Source organism: Gymnoscopelus braueri (genome assembly GCF_963280865.1).
Source record: "Gymnoscopelus braueri genome assembly, chromosome: 22".
Lineage (NCBI taxonomy): Eukaryota > Metazoa > Chordata > Actinopteri > Myctophiformes > Myctophidae > Gymnoscopelus > Gymnoscopelus braueri.
Genome location: NC_137624.1, coordinates 16,351,150 through 16,368,666, shown reverse-complemented (window position 1 = coordinate 16,368,666; position 17,517 = coordinate 16,351,150).

The window sequence follows — 17,517 nt, the reverse complement described above, 5'->3', positions numbered from 1 at the left end:
TAAGCTAGTAAAGCTTTGCCGAGCCCTGAGGCCCATAGGGCAGGAGCCTATCTCCTGTTTCCTTACCAGCTTGATGCATAAGTACACCCCCTGGACACGACGCTAGTATGTCGCAGGGACTTACCCCAATCCAACCCTTGATGCTGAATGCCAAGCAGGGAGGCATTGGGTCCCATTTTAAGTCTTTGGAACCCCAACCTCCTAGTCAAAGGCCACTGAACCAATTTAGTTCAACATATAGTATGTAATTCAACGAATAGCGAAAATATCTGATCTACAACCTCACAATGTGGTCCTGATGCAATGCGTTGTGAGCTTGTAGATCTACTATTTATTTTATTTTCCTTTTTTTTTTAATGTTTTAATTTTTTTCTGCCTTTAATGACACTCTCATAATAGTTCTGTCAGGTTGAAAGTTGCTAAATACATTACAAACCCATTACTACCACAGACAGCTTTTGCATTCGACCATAATGCAATTAATTATAATATAGTCATCACTCCTTTGGGGAATATTTGTCACAGTGCATTTGCACAGAAATGTGTCCTCTGCATTTAACCCATCCTAACTATTAGGAGCAGTGGGCAAGTGCCATTAATTCAGCGTCCGGGGAACAATTAGGAGTTAATGTTGTTCAAGGGCACTTTGACCCAGACAGGGCCGGGGAGTGAACGGCGGGACCTTCCGTTTCCCAGGCAGCCTCTCTACCCAGTCAGCTATGGCCACCTACTTATGTACACAGAAAAATTAGGCTTGGAACATCTGGGTATTGAAAAGAGGCAAGTGCCAAGCTCAAGAGGTACTTACACATCACTTAATTTGGGTGCTGTGTGCAGGTGTTGTCTAAATTTGTGTGGCTGTGTGCAAAGTGTGAACTGGCAATGTTATGCGAGTCCTTAGCAGATCCCAGGTATTATGTATGCAAAAACATGCAACAAAACCCTGTTAAACATGCAGCACACGTTTATTAATAGGCTCGCATGGTCTCAACAATGTCATTGAAGCCCTCATGTACAGACAGACACAGTAGACTCATTTGTGATGAATAAATCAACATGTTGGCATTGCCATTATGTAAATAAAAGATAAGCTGGAACCTTTTAACTCAGTCACGGGACTGTATCAGAGTGCGGTTTTATCTTTATAATGATGACAGCATTATCAAGGTAATAGCTGATACAGAAGAAGAAACGTGTAATTGTCTGACAAAGTCCTAAAATGTAAATTATGTTTGCCTTTGCTATTTCAGTTTGCAAAACTGGCTAGAACTTCTCCATGAAGTCTTTCCCCCTTTTTTTCTTTTTTTCTTTTTAAAGTGTATTAGGGTTGGAGAAACTGATTAGACAGACTTTAATTGTCAAAAGATTGTGATATAGTCTAACAAGGCAATTACAATTATCTCATTCTAGTGTTATGACCTGGCTCAAAGGACAGACAAACTGAAGGCCACACATGCACCATTGATGCTCACAGATGGCAAACTCGCACCGGAAGTTCAGTGAAATACATTGCAGTGAATGAGAGCCAGCTGGACCACCTTGTGAACAAACACTATTTCTGAAACGACTGCGCCCTTTGTTTTTTGATGTGCACACTGTATAATTTTATTGAGGCATTTAAACAGCGCCATGTATCGTTTCTGGCTCAGCAATATTTGGTTGTCAGGCTGACCTGACCAAACGTACACACCAAAATGTGCAAAAGTGCTTTCTTTCCTATAATTGAATTATGTCTTTGGTAGAACTTTAAACTTGGTGTTCCTCAACCCTCTACTTGAATCTACTTGCATCTTAGCCACAAGCATGAGAGACAAGGTCAACAGATCCTTCACTTTGTCAAAAGACTGTTGAAAAGCATACTTAAACTTGCTCTGAGTCAAGTCTTTTTTACATTTGAGTCCAGCGGGCCTAAGTAGTCTGTACTCTATGTTCTTCCCTCGACTCGCAAAATCAGTCGACACTGCTGGTGACGTGTATAGAGCACGTCTCTATGTTGTTTTGCCAGCGGGATAGAACTCTGGTTTTGGCGCTTCAAAGAGTTTGTCATTTGTTTCTTGTCCTTGGACAGCTACACTACTACTACAACAACGATTACTTTTCACAGTGTTAACTGCATAGGTTAATGAGGGAAGTTCGGCAGACAGTCGGGCCACCGTGACATCGTGCAAAGACACCTGACTTAATATTTTGAGGGCAAAAATAAGAATTAATTAATTTAAAATATATACACTATTAATTAATTAATTACTACATTATCAAAATGTTCTCCCAACTCTGGAGTGGGGGTCGCTGGCCATCAACTCACTCACTATAAACTATGTGTCATCCAAAAAGACTGCACAGCCCTCGAACCCCCACACAACTTTGCTCATCAATCTTTTAAATGTGGCTGCAGCATTGTAAGAATACAGACCTGTTGTTGTTGTTGTTGTTACAAAAGCACACATTTGTTCTCACCCTTTTCGGAAAGGGGAACTTGCCAGTAACCCTTAAGATCCAATTATCTGCCATTTTTGGCCGCCTCCACCTGATCGATACAATCCTCCATCCTCGAGATGGGGAAGGAGTCAGGTTTTGTTACACTATTAACTTTCCAAAAGCCAGTGCAAGGCCTATGTGTGGAATTAGGTTTAGTAAGAAACAGGGAGAAGCCCAGAGTAAGAGGGTACAGCAATACCATTTCCAACATATATGACACCTCAGACCTCTGGTATTTTCAGCTGGACCACCTTGTGAACAAACACTATTTCTGAAACGATTGCGCCTTTTGTTTTTCTGGGTTAACCCAATAAAAGCACTCAGTAATGAGTTTAGCATCCCCCGCATCTACATAATGTTCCATTAGGTCAGTACAAGTAGGAGGGTCTGAGAACAGACATGGATAATTAATTTTGCATAATGTGAAGGCGAAGAGGCAGATGGTGTTGAAACATCAGGAGACTGAGAGCAGGAGGAAACGCGATTAGGACTCGGAGACGCAACTGAAGAGGACTCAAAAGGGTGAGGAGGAGGAGGAGAAGCGTCAGCAGGCGTTGTTGGCCAAGAGGGCGGCCGAGGAGGAGGTGCAGAGAGCGTATACATCTGGCCGAGACCTGCAGAGCTCAGGAACTGAAGAAAGAACAGGAGAGGGAGAGACAGGCTGCAGCTCAACGGGAGCGAGCAGAGGTAGAACATGGGTGGATACTACTGAACAGTGGTGGAAAGTAACTAAGTACATTTACTTAAGTGCTGTACTTAAGTACAATTTTGAGGTATTTGTACTTTACGTGAATATTTCCAATTTCCAATACTTTTACTTCTACTCCACTACATCTCGGATCCAAATATTGTACTTTTACTTTTACTTTGGTTACTAGTTACTTTGTAGATTTTGATTATTATTACAAAACATACATTAACCACTTCAGCCCTATACATTACAGCCATTTGAAAATAGCCGATCTACAAGCTCACAGTGCGTTGCGATGCGACGCATTGTGAGCTAGTAGATCTGCCATTTTCAAATGATTTTTATACATTTGAAAACTTGAAATGGGACATTCTGCATAATGAGTACTTTTACTTTTGGTACTTTAAGTACATTTTGATGCCAATACTTTTGTACTTTCACTACTTTCAAGTACATTTTGAGTATTTCTATATTGCAGTATTGATACTTTTACTTAAGTAAAAATTTGGAGTACTTTTCCCACCACTGCTACTGAACACTGAACAGCCTCATCACATGCACGTACTGTAACATGACATTATTTACTTGACTTTCTCTATTAAGCATTCCGATCAGGCCAAATAACTTGGCTTGAAAATGTGAATCAGCAAGCAGCAGCAGAACCAAAATCTGGTCACCAGCACTAAATTCATGTCGCTTTGCACTCCTACACTGTAGTGTAAACAATATTTTTTTTTAAATCTGGGAGGCTTGTAAGTTTTATTTTGCCATTTCCCCAGAGTTTGTGCCTGAGGAGGGTCATTTGACATCCACAGATTCTACACCACAGACAATGGACTGTGTGCAAAAACAAGCTCATTGGGACTAAATCCCATACTTTCTTGGACAACGTCTGCAGCTGCCAACAAGAGCCGCTGTGATATGGTAGTATGGGGGTATTGGGGGGCTTTCAAGAAGGATGGGGCCAAATGCATCACGTTTTAAACGTGGCCAGCAAAAGTGCTGGAGCTTCTTTCTTTTTTTTACCCAATATGTTTGGCCACATTATCGTGAGCTGAATCTGAATTACTGTTGTGCTACATTTTTAAGGCAATACAATTTGCACAATAGAATCATCACTGAATGTCTCACCCTGAGGAGCCCACATGCTAAGCAAGAGGTCATCCTGGAGGAAACACCCCTGCCAAATTTTCCTTACCTAAGACTCAGACAAAACCAGGTCATACAACAAGTCTTTCAGAGACTGGCCTTCTTGTTCCCCTTCACCAGCTATGAATGAGAAACAGAAATTTTCACACAAGTGTTTTGCCTCACCAGATTTTTCTGACAACCTATCACAGCCAGAGCAGCAGACATTGTCCCCTTACTGTTCTGTAGAATCCACCTGCTCTGGTTCAGCGAGTTCAAGGAGTTTACATAGACACATCAGGTAGTAAATTGTCCAATCTTACATCATCCGCCCACACAGGGTACCTGCCAAGTCATTTCCCAAAATGATGTCAACTCCTTTGACTGACAGTTCTGGATGAACAGCGACCTCCACATCTCCCTGTACAAGATCACAGGACAGAAACATTTTATGTACAGGCACAGCATCTAGAGGCCCATCCCTGGAACACAGGCCACAGGACAGAAACATTTTATGTAGGCGCAGAGTATACAGGCCCATCCCTGGAACACAGTATCTGAAACTGAAGAAAATGGCAGGACTGCCTCTCTCACAAATGGTACAGTATGCAAAGCTCCTGAATCCTGTAAAAGTTTGACTGGAACTTTCTTTTCACTCCCAATTAGCTTGACAAAACCGTCAGACATGAGCATAACCTAAGTCAATCTCCGAAATGTCTATCGGCTTAACGTGCATTTGAAAACGAGCCACTAGTTCTCCTGCATCACCAACCAATGGGATTATGAATAGGTGCAACTAGTCAACTTTACTAGTAGATTTTACTTTTATATTTTAGCAAAGGACGAGTATAAATACAACTAGACGCGTCGCAATTCTGGGAAATTGCAAAGTGTGGTTGCGCCGACGCGAGTCGCGGGTCGCTGCCGCCGGGACTCGAGGAATACGCTGGGAGGAATACCGTCGTAGGCTGCGCCAATTACATTGTCACGTAACTCCTGAGATCACTTGCGTTTCATTTTGAGAGGATCGATCCCCCCAACATATGGTTTTTGCATCAAACGGTTACATTTTGAGCATTTGTGGCGCCTCCTATGGATCAAAGTGGAAATGCTTTTGGGGATTTGTTGAGTAAACCACCCTTGACATGTGATTCAAATTTGGGATTGACTGGACGTTTCGTTCGTGATTTGTGGCCTTTTTTGTAAAACGGGCTCCTCCCACTAACTTTGGAAGCCAATTACGGACGAACGGTAAGGACTATCAAAATGCCGTTTGGATATGTTTATCGCATGGGTCTAGAGATTGTGTGTACCGATTTTTGTGAAATTTGGACAAAATATGTGGGAGGAGGAGCTAAAAGTGTGTTTTGAAGAAAATTCAAAATGGCGGAAAATCTATCCTGACACAAATGCGTCATGACCCAAGGAATCTAGGGAAAAAAATATTTTTATTTTACGACCTCCGGTTCAAGAGTTATAGGCCAAAACGTAAAGTGGGCTGTTATAGCGCCACCATGAGGCCGACTGGTGTAATTCTTTTTTTAATAATTTCGGACTAAATCATGAACCACCCCTCCAAATCTTGAAACTCTAGCCCTTACGGTTTCTGAGAAATAAATACTTGAATGGGAGTTTTTTCATTTTCCCATTAAAGTGGATGGGGAAATTTAATGCACTAATAAATCAATATCAATTAAACTATGTAACCAATCTCTTAGCAAAATGATAGCACACGATTCCCGGTGAGACCGGTCACTTTCACATATGGCACTAAATTGGGAAAAATAAACTGTGGGAGGAGTAGCGTGCCAAAGTATTGCGTGCTTCAGTTTACCAAGAACAATAGTCTGGTTGCCCTGTTAGGGCAACCACACTAATAAAACCCATAGTTGTTTGAAGAAACCAGATCTGTATTTAAAAAATTGCATTTTATGAAATGATGTACTATTTGCGCGGCGATGGCAGATTGGTTAAGATGCGTATCACATAGCAAAGGCTCTAATGCCTGACAGCAAAGTCCCAAGTTCAATTCCTGGTCATGGCACGCCTATGCTGAATGTCACTTCCCAACTCTCTTTCCCTGTTTCCTGTCTCTCTATACTGTAGCTGTCAATGAATCTCTATACCGTAACTGTCAATGAAGACAGAAAAGTGCCCCAATAATCTTAAAAGAAAGAATGTATGTACTACAGTGAGAAGAGGAAGCTGTTTCAGGTCACCAAAGATCACAGGGGGGTGTGAGGCCTTGTCTGTTTGGAGGTGGCCCAAAATGGTAAAAAAAAAGTGCCCTTTTTAGTCTATATTGTTCCGTTTCTGTTTATTAGCATATTGTTTTAAATACATATTGAATAAATATTGATCCTTTATATTCATCATTATTATTATTGTGGGCTCACTGAGGCGAGAAGAAATCCTCACCATTTATTCTTGACTTATTCCGCCACCGTGATTTTGGCCCCTACAGTGTAACTCATTCCCTGCCCAGTCAAGTGTGGAGAATGTTCACAGCCATGTTGAATGACAGGGAGGGAGAGAAAGACAGCACCTCACCGTATGGGGGAGGCAGCAGAAAGAGCCTCTTGGTGGTTATGAAGCAGGAAGGAGAGGGGAGTTGACGGGCAATGACTTGGCAACCACTGCTGACTCACCACCGTCCGGGAGGATGTCACGGTTCAGGGTCGAAACACCTTATGAGCGATGGACACGCCGTCTAACAACATCAACTCCTCCTGGCCAAGGCTACGTTCACCAAAGGTGAATGAAGGGGTAGCATTTCTATAGATGTAATTAAATTCACACAAAACCGTGACCAAAAATATAGTCTTCTCAAGTTTAAGTTGTCTTTGGGTTTTATCTGTCTGTGTGCCTGCATTATGCTTCAATACGAAGACATCATATCAAATTGTGTGTGTGTGTGTGTGTGTGTGTGACGTCAGAACAATGGTTAATGTTGTGTGGAAGGGAGGGGAGGGATGGAGAGGGAGAGAGGGATACAGGGATGGAGGGATCGAGGGAGGGAGGATCGGAGAAAGTGAGGGAGGTTGTGTGTGATGTCAGACACAGACCTGAGCTTGATCAGCAAGAGAGAGAAAAAGAGAGAGAGAGAAAGGGATAGTGAGGGAGAGAGGGAGAGGGGGAGGAAAAGCCTATTCCACGCACATAATAACCCGGCTAATGCTGGGTACCGAAACCTTAACATACTGATCGATGTGTCGCAAAGCCATGTGTTGTCAGCCCAATAACCCTGTCAATGTCAGGCAAGCTGATGACGTGGCACTGACTCCGCGAACCGCTTCTAATAAATATGTACACCCAAACCTGTAAGCTGATTGTATGACGTTCTGTATAGTAGTGTGTATATCTGTCTGTCACTTATATGTCATCATGATTTGTGTGCATGGGGATCTCATCTTAAACAAGCTCAGTGCTTAATGAGTCTTCCAGTTTAGTAGACCTTGTATTGTGAATTTGTACTTCCATGTACTGTTGTTCTCATGTCTTACTAAAGTACATCAATCAATCAATCAATGAAATCTAATAAATACCAATAACTATCTTAAATAAATAAATATATTTGAACAGTACAACCTACCCACTTTCCACTTGTTTTTACCTTGCTGAAACTAATAATAGGTGTGCAAGACCCCGGGGAATTATTTCGCAAACACCCTGAGAGAAGGAGAAAGGGCAGCGATACGTTTTTGCATGACAGAGACAGATTTCAATTTAACACAATCAGCTCAGCATGAGTCGTACACTCATCATTTAGGAAATATTCTTTGCTCATTCACAGGTAAATGACAGAGTAGAACCCCAGCATCTCCACTGTGCAACACCCGACTCAAGTGACCGAAAAAGCCTGTGGGTTAGGTCCGGGTTGGAGCTGACAGTTTATGCTTATTGGTCAGGTTGGATAGGGCTCAGGCTCAGCGAAATAAATCAATCAATATAATGCTAGTACAAGTGCAAGCACGGACCGTTAGGGATAGAGGTAATGGCAAGGTTTATGAACTACTTACTGTAGCAAGACCGTAGGGAAGTGGGCAATGTTTGGTGTGTTTGCGCGCTTCCTGCAGTCAGTGATGGATCCACTCCGTCACAAATAAACTCACTTGCTAGAAGAACCGTTTTTTGGTATGAGAAGTTGATTAAAAGGTATTATGTGAAAATCAGAATGATCAATCTCAAAACTGCCTTAAAACAGTATCGCCAACTATTTTCTCGAAAATAGTACCATCTACCCAGCTAAGCTAACATAATGTCCTGTACATTGGAGTGGAGTAGCTGTAGTATACAACCCTCGTAGACGTATTTATGATTCTCATAAATACGTCTACAAGGGTTGTATACTACAGATAGGAGTGGAGCTAAAGTCTTCCATATTACACACCAAGCACTCAGAGCCCATGGCTGTGATTATGGTGGCACTGTGGAATAGGTGCAAAATATGCCTCCTGGGGCACATGGCAGCAACTCAACCTTGGGCCCTTCTACAAATGCTGTATAATAATATGAAGAACCTACAGCGATAGCTCACCAGGCTTTGGCTGCACCTGATATATGTCACAAGCATTGTCTGGTAATCATTTTTCCAAAAGCCAGGAGACGCTAGTATGTTGCAGGGACTTACCCCCAATCCAACCCTTGATGCTGAGTGCCAAGCTGGGAGGCATTAGGTCCCATTTTTATAGTCTTTGATATGACTCAAAGGGGGATCGATCCCCAACCTCCCAATCTCAGGGCAGACACTCTAAACACAAGGCCACTGAGCTGGTAAATGTATTGAATAGAGAGGCTTACATCAACAAACAGGGAGGCATACAGTATCTGCAAGGTTGTTGAATTGTTCCCTCAGAGTGTAGCCTACAAACAAAAATATTGCAATTTCTACAGAAGAGCAAAATAAATATTTTGCGTTGCTGTCGGGCAGAAACCAGCGAACTCAATTTTTCCGCTTTTGCATTTGTTTCCATAAATCAGAGCTATTGAACAACCTTTACGCCTGTGTGTTGATTAAAAACATATTGAACCAATGAAAAGTATTAAAAAGCGCTTCTGACAAAACCAGCTATAACTCTATAGGGCATAGCAGTGGCGGCCATTTTCTGGTTCCACTTCATCCAGGGTCCTGGTCCTGAAAACGGCAAAGGGTAAAGCTCTATAATGTTTGTTCAGAAACAGGGGTCTCTCTAACTCTTTAGTGAACAGAAAATAAAAACATAAGTCTGGATGTAGAACCCCACAAAGATCACTCCAGTTCCTCCTCATATTGCTTTTTGGGTATTTCATCACTTCCAATTTTACTAGTTTATCCCGTATCTTGATAATAATTTGTATCCCTCGATTTTGTAACCCTTTTTTCACCCGGTGCCAATTTTCTAAGTGATCCTGGGCACTACACTCCCCCCACCAGCCTAGGGAGGCCAGGGCTCTCATGCCTCCTTCAATGCATGAGAGCCAACTGACCTTCTTGTCACCTGACAGGGGGGAGTTTCCCTGGTTGGACGTAGCGCGTGGAAGGAACACGTTATTCCAACCAGTTCCCTTCCCCTCCATCAGGCGCCCCGGCTGACCAGGGGGAGGCCGTATAGTGACCAGGATTACTACATGTTTTTGTGAGGGTATTAACAACCCTAGGAGACACGGGGAGAACATGCAAACTCCACACAGAGTAGGCCCTTTCGCCAACCCCACCTAGGGTATGGGCGCTGATGAACCCAGGACCTTCTAGCTGTGAGGCGACAGCGCTACCGACTGCGCCACCGTGCCCCTTATCCCGTATCTTGTATGAGTTCTGTCTCCTGATTTGACCAAATTGGTATCCTGAAAATGTAGCCTATTTTCTGTTTACTAAAGAGCTGGAGAGACGGGTCACGGGGAGCGTAAGTGACCCAGATATAGAGCTAGTATCTCCTTACCCCTGTCTATCTGTCCTGTGTTTTCATACTGTGGTGCTGCTATGACAACTGACTTTTTCCCTCCCGGGATCAATAAAGGTCTATCTAAATAATAGAACTCCACTGTCCCAAAAACAAAACACCCCCAAAAAAGAAGAAGAAAAGACAGTGACATAGCACTACTGTTGCTTTGGTCAGTATATTTCATCATTGCAAAAACGTGTATCGTAATTTGATCTGGAACAATTTTATGAAATAACAGTGATTGCTTTTTCATGGAGACCTCAGTGAAAAGGATAGGCAATGTGCATGCTTGGGGACAGAGATCGAAAAAGCAATCAGTGTTACTTCACAAAGTTGTTCCAGGGAAGTGCATGCTCAACCCGACAATGAATTGTGCTGACTAAAGCAACTGTATGGCTCAGCTCTGTGATTTATTTTGAAAGGCTTTTAGACAACAATGGATTTGACTGCTGGGTATATGAGCTACAGCACAGCACTGGTTCTCAATGTAGGGTCCAGGGACCCTCAGGGGTCCTTGAGGGGGCTCCAGGGGGTCCTGCAGCTAAATGATTGAGTAGCCCTAACAGTTTAACATAGTGTTCCAGCCAAGATTTGAGATGCGACACTCAGAAATACTAGTCTGGTATTATGTGTCGCTCAACTGCAGGGATAAACATGTAGGGGAATGGGGGATCCCAGAAGATGCAGAGGTTAGAGCATTTGTACATGGGATATGAGAATGAGCACTGAGAATGTCAACACTGGATTTAAAAAGCCATTAGATGATGATGCACAGGACACAAACTTAAATAGACTTGGAAAATATACACCTGGCCAACTCATCAATTTTTTATATTATATATTATTTATCACATCCATTTGCATTGGCAGGGGAGCTGGTGGGACTTTGTTTTTGGCCTTGTTTTTAAACGTCAGCACTTTGATTGAACTTCTTCAGTTGGATTTTAAAAGGATTTGCATGGTTAATGCATCCCCAGGGGCCGTTTTTGCTGTAGACAAGGTTCGGCGACCGCCTGGGGACTCAACAGTCATTCCATTTGAGGCCCCTCAAAATTCTCTCTCTCTCTCTGAGAGAGAGACAGAGACAGAGAGAGAGAGAGAGAGAGAGAGAGAGAGAGAGAGAGAGAGAGAGAGAGAGAGGCGCACCTAAGCAGTTTGGCTGTAATCTCTCAAGAACAGATTCTGCTCTGCGTTTGAATCTGTCGGGGGGGTTCGTCATATCGTGTACGCACTGGCCTACAAGTGGGCGTGCCTTAAGATCAGGAAGCAGGCCGCGCTTTACCCAATCAAATGTAGTGGGCGGGATTCACGTGTCCGTCGATCCTTCCCCACTCGAAACCAACCGAAACTAATTTAACAATAGCGTCCACGGAGCAGACAAAACCACGGAAAGATATTCACATTTTAACTTACTCTTTCATCATAGAAACAAGTGGGCTTATAACCAAAACGATCCATGTTCTCTGGGAGAAGTGGTGTTAGTGTTCCGTGTAGAAATGTTGTTAGTGGGAATGAAAACATAGTCGCACCACCGGAAGTGATGCGCTGAAGGCAGACCAAAACCCCGGTTTCCTTGCGCACGGGTGCTACGTCAACTTCCTCCCAGAGCCAACTGAGATAGTCAAAAACAGCAGAGGGCGCTGTTTTTCCTTTTCATTTGGCAATGGGTTCCCAGATTGGTTTGGCTGTAACAAGTGGGATTGTACTCGGCCCATCAATAAAATAATGCTGAAAATTAACAAGCTTTATGCGCTGTTGGTAACTGTGACTGCACAATACCCTTGTTTTAATTTTTAAACTCTATGACTTCCTTTTTCTATATCAATGTAGGCTATAATATGAAGATAGACAGTGGTGTTGTAGCCTACTGTGGATGTTTTAACTATTAGCCGATTTATTATCCCACAATCAAATGTTATTCTATTTAATTTACTTGCATAATGGGGACACTTTAGTGTTTTCATAAACATTTACCTTGCAGGCTCACCTCTGTAATTTAATTCATGAATCCTTATCCATTATCCAAATGTTGTATTTGGACTGCTTCATGACATCTGACAGTAGGCTATGCCACCTACAGTATTAGCAGGTCACACAATGGACCATTGATATGAATCCACACTTCTCATTCTCCACTGCTGTTCTATAATGTTATGTCCCTTCAATTTGCTGTCTGTCTGTCTGTCACTGTGCATCCTGCATGGTTTCAGCATTAAGGATAATTTAATAATAGAACCGTGACCTTCATTTGCCCTTATTTCCTGAACTGTTCCAGACATCTTACAATTTAGGCATTTAGCAGACATCTTACTTAACCAGAGCGGCATGCAAGGTAAACACATACTGTACATCACATGCAGAGAGATGGTAGGTAAACCAAGAACCAAGCATCAATATTTAAATACAAACTGAACATTGAACAACAGGATACCAAGTAAACAATGAACCAAGCATCTGTCTAAATATCATGCTATCTTTATATTTTACGTTGTGGTCAAGAAAAAGTCTGCATGGTTGTCATAGGTCAGGTGCTACAGGCTAAGGTAGAGTCTGAGGAGGTGAGTCTTCAGATTACGGCGGAAAATTGGGAGTGTCTGCAGTTCTGACTGCAATAGTTTGTTCCACAGTTTGGGAACCAGGAGGGAAAAGAGTCTGGGACGTGTGGAGCGTTGTCCTGGTGGATGTTTTAGGGAAGGTTCAGACAGATTCCCTGCGTTAGCTTATCTGAGAGAGCGGGAGGGGTTGTAGGGTTGGATCAGGCTTTGAAGGTAAGGGGGTGCCATGCTCTTGGTTGCTTTGTAGGCAGGCCAGCATCAGGGTTTTGTACTCGTAGCGCGGGGAGCAACTGGGAGGGAGCGGAGAAGGGGGGAGACGTGAACATTGCCGGGAGGCCAGTAAGGAGGGAGTTACAGTAGTCAAGTTTTGATATGAGGCCTGGATAAGGAGCTGGGCAGACTCCTGGGTGAGGAAGGGTCTAATCCTTCGAATGTTATAAAGTGTAAACCTACAGGATCGAGTGCCTGCTGCAATTTGTGCCTTGAATGAGAGCTGACTGTCCAGGACAACACCAAGGCTCTTGGCCATTGGAACCGAAGCCACCAGGGAAGTTGTCTATGGAAATAGTGAGATCCTGCATGGGGCCGGACTTAGCTGGGAAGAAGAGAAGCACTGTCTTGTCTGGGTTCAGCTCGAGGTGGTGAGAAGACATCCACTGTGAGATGTCACCCAGACATTAGCGATGTGCTCTTCCACCTGAGTGGCAGAGGGGGGTAAGGAGAGAAACTGTCTTCTACCCAAAGATAATGTCTGCATACATCCAAACTCAAAGCCCAACAGAGGGAGGGAACGGACATGAGCCCAAGACATTTAGGTCAGTGGTTCTCAAACATTTTAATTGCAAAGACCCCCAGCTTGATACAATGTTTACCTATGGGATCCCAATCTACATTGTAAAATCCTCAGTGTTAATTTAATTCGGAGAGTTTACAAATGGAACCAAACAGACAGTTACAGACCCGTAACTCTTCAACAACCCCTGGGGTCACTGAACCCTACATTGAGAGCCACTGATTTAGGTCAAAAACTAAATCAGTGCCCCCCCCCCTTCCAAATGACCCCGCTTTTCTTGTCCATTGAGCATTCTGGCTACAGCATTTAAAAGCATGCATCACCCTTTCAAAGTTACTAAAAGACGAGAAGGATTTAACCTTAAATAAAAGCTGAAATTGTAAAAAGGCGAATTTTATAACAGCATTTATTTGCTCGTCACATTTAAAAATCACTGTTCAATATGACACCAAGGTTTGTCGGGCTGGGCTTCACATAGCGAGTCAGGGGGCCTGAGTCAAGGTGAGGCGAATTGCCAGCAGTACCCAGTGCAAAGATCATGACCTTGGTTTTCTTTTCAATAAAATGTAAAAAAAATCACACCCAGTGTGAAGTGGGCGGTGTGGTCATCACAGTGGTCATCACAGTGATGGAAGCTCACTTTAAAAAAGAAGTGTTTTTTTTAAGTGCATAGTCCTATTTATAGGTTATTAATGTCATCGTGTGTCTCGCTAGCCAATCACAGTGCTGAATAGAGTCAGCCAATAGAGTCAGCCAATCACAGTACAGCTAGGGGTGTACTACTGTAGAGGGCTGTACTATTATGGGCCAATCACAGTGCAGGAAAGGGTGTACTAATGAGGTGTCCAACCCCACTTATAGGGGCGGCTACACCGCCCAAAAATGTGGGGCGCCGATGGTCTAGTGGTTAAGGCACATACCACATATAGGCTCTAATGCAGCCTGTCAGTGATTCGCAGGTTTGATTCCCGAGCCTGACAACCTTTGCTTTATGTCATTCACCACTCACCATCTCCCTGTCCCGGTTTCCTGTCACTTAAAAAAAAAATAAAAAAAAAAAATAAGGCCATCCAAGCTTTGATGTCCACAAGACATTCTTGCAGTAGCATCATCTCTTTTCAGAGGTATATACAGTTGGGAGTCATCTGCATGATGGAGCCTAAGGGGAGGAGGTAGAGAGAGAAGAGAATAGGACCCAAAATGTATCCCTGGGGGACCCCAAATGGCAGGGACGCAGAGGCCGATGTAGAGACACAGAGAAGCTTCTCTCAGACACATACGACCTAAACCACTCTAAGGCAATACCCTCTATGCCAGTAAAGTGCTCGAGGCGTGAGATAATGATGCTATGTGTCAAAGACTGCTGTGAGATCTAAAAGCTTAAATAGCTGACTCCCCAGAGTCAGTTGTTACTAAAAGATCATTAGAAACTCTTAAAAGTGCTGATTCGGTGCTGTGAAATGTTTTAAAACCGGACTGAAAAATGTCAAGAAGGCCATTTACATCAAAAAAAAAGAAAAGAAAACTGAAATTGTGCAAGTACAGCTTTTTCTAAAATCTTTGAAATAAATGGGAGTTTAGAAATGGGTCTAAATTTGAAAGGACTGTGGTGTCCAGTTTGGGTTTTTTAATTAGCGTACCACTGCTTTTTTTTAAATGGACTGGTACAACGCCAGAAGCAAGACTATCATTAATGATTAGATGAATTGTGGGGCCGATTATGTCCCAAACCTCCTTAAAGAGACAGGGTGGAATAATGTCACGGGGACGGGGTGGAATAATAAAGTCAGGGGTCAATAAGCTCCTGCACATCTTTTGTTGTCCTATAGCGATTTGAAAATATCTGCATCTGTAATAATACCCAGGGTTACATTCTGACTTGCTCACTGTATTTCAGAGAGTGAAACATGGCAAGGGCCTACCTCTGACCCTTAGCACAAACACACACAAAAGTTTATGATATTATGACAATGAACAAAAAATGGCAGACTTTCAGTAGTTTTGGCATGCATGTACAGATGCTTCCACTGAATATTCACATATTTTAAAATTCTAAATTCATACAGAAATATTATTTCTACTTTGTAGCACCACCATGCCATATCATGAGGTCAAAACACATTTATGGGTGAGCAAAGTTTCAATGATATTAAGTGCTACAGCAGTTATAACCGAAATTATTTTTGTATGGCTCTGTTTTCACATTGACTGCAATCTACATGATCTGATATTTAAATTCTAAACATTAGGAGCAATCTTGCACAAACTGAGTGAAAATGACTTTGCCAAAAGCACATACCTAATTTACAATGATTGCAGGGGTGAGAGCAACACAGAATAGCAAACAATGTTTTTAAGGGCAGTTTTGAGGAAACTCAGAGACACAGGTAAAAGGCAAACACCTTAACATGCATAGTCACAGTTGCAAACTGGCAGGGGAACACTGGAAACAGAGGGTATACACACATAAGGTGAACATAGCCTACTTGTAATTCAGTTATTCTCAAACTTTTCAAGGACCCCCCGTTTGATGGCCACAGAGCCCCTTTTGATACTTTTCTTTCTTTCTTTCTTTTTTTTATCCCTGTGACCCCAGTAAAATCCTCAGTGTTTATTTAACTCTGAGATTGTACAAATGTGTACACTCTCAGAGTTACAGATCTATTTGAACTCCTGGTGGTCCCTAGCTCTGGTCCATCGCGTCAGAAGGAGTTCTCCTCTCCTTCTTCTAACAATACGGACCAGAGCTACTGTAGGTGGTCCCCAGACCAGATGTTGAGAAACAGTGACGTAATCAACAGGTGAAGAGCAGAGACAAAACAAGTAACAGCTACTAGGAAAACAGGAAACACTAATCATAGACTACAAAATAATAGAACAACTTTAAAAGGAAAAACCACAACAAAGACACCAGAAAACACAATAAAATATGCCAATTCTAAATAAAATAACAACAGAGACAGATCATGACAGTCAAGGTAGACAGACAGGCAAGTGGGCAGACATTACTGACAGACAGGCTGACAGATTGATAGACAAGCAGACAGACACAAAGTGAGACAAATCAAGAGAAAAGCAAAATAATAAGTTCTTTATCTTGTCTGGAAGAAAAATGTATCTACATCTGTTACAAGCAGCAAACAAGAATGACCAAATGACAAAAACACTGCTGCCATCTAGTGTAAGAAAAGGTAACTCAAGAGAACTAAGTCATACCCATGGACCTGAAGTCTAAACAAATTCAACAAAAGTCCTTTAAAGGATTGATTACTCAAATAAATAAAATGAACAAATGGCACTTGGTTACAATTAAGTAGTGCCGGAAAATGTGTCTGTGTTTCGAAACAAATCACCCTGGTTAGTATTACCATGCCCACAAATCACAAATATGCCAAAGCAGACATTTGCCTCCTTTAAACCAGATTCCATGGTCCCTGACCATGCATTCATTAAAATTCAGAAACTTTAGAGCCCATATTTGAGGATCAGCTCATTAAGATCCACATATTCTGTGAAGAGGCACATATGAAAGTGAAACACATACCCTTGTGAAGATCTGCATGGAAGAGTTGTCTGGCAGAATTCTTTATTCAATTTAATCAATAAAAATGTGTTTGTTTTACCCAGAACTGCATGTACTGTATCCCCATTTACCTATTCATGAAAAGTTGATGTTCTTGTTGTAAATTATGCAGCTGCCAGCTAGATACACTTTTTTGGAAGAAATGGTACATTTCGATTGCAGGTGTGTGTGCAGTAGCTACCATGTGGCAGAGGAGCATGACCGTCCAGTGAGTTTTCAGGCTGGGATTTGATGATTCTACACTACAGTTTCTCTGACATGACCAGGCACCTTATTTTTAACTCTATGCCAGGCACTCCAACAAACAGGAAGGCCAACAAGGGATTGTATGGAATGGTTTGCTGCACTAGTGACACCTACAGGTTGGT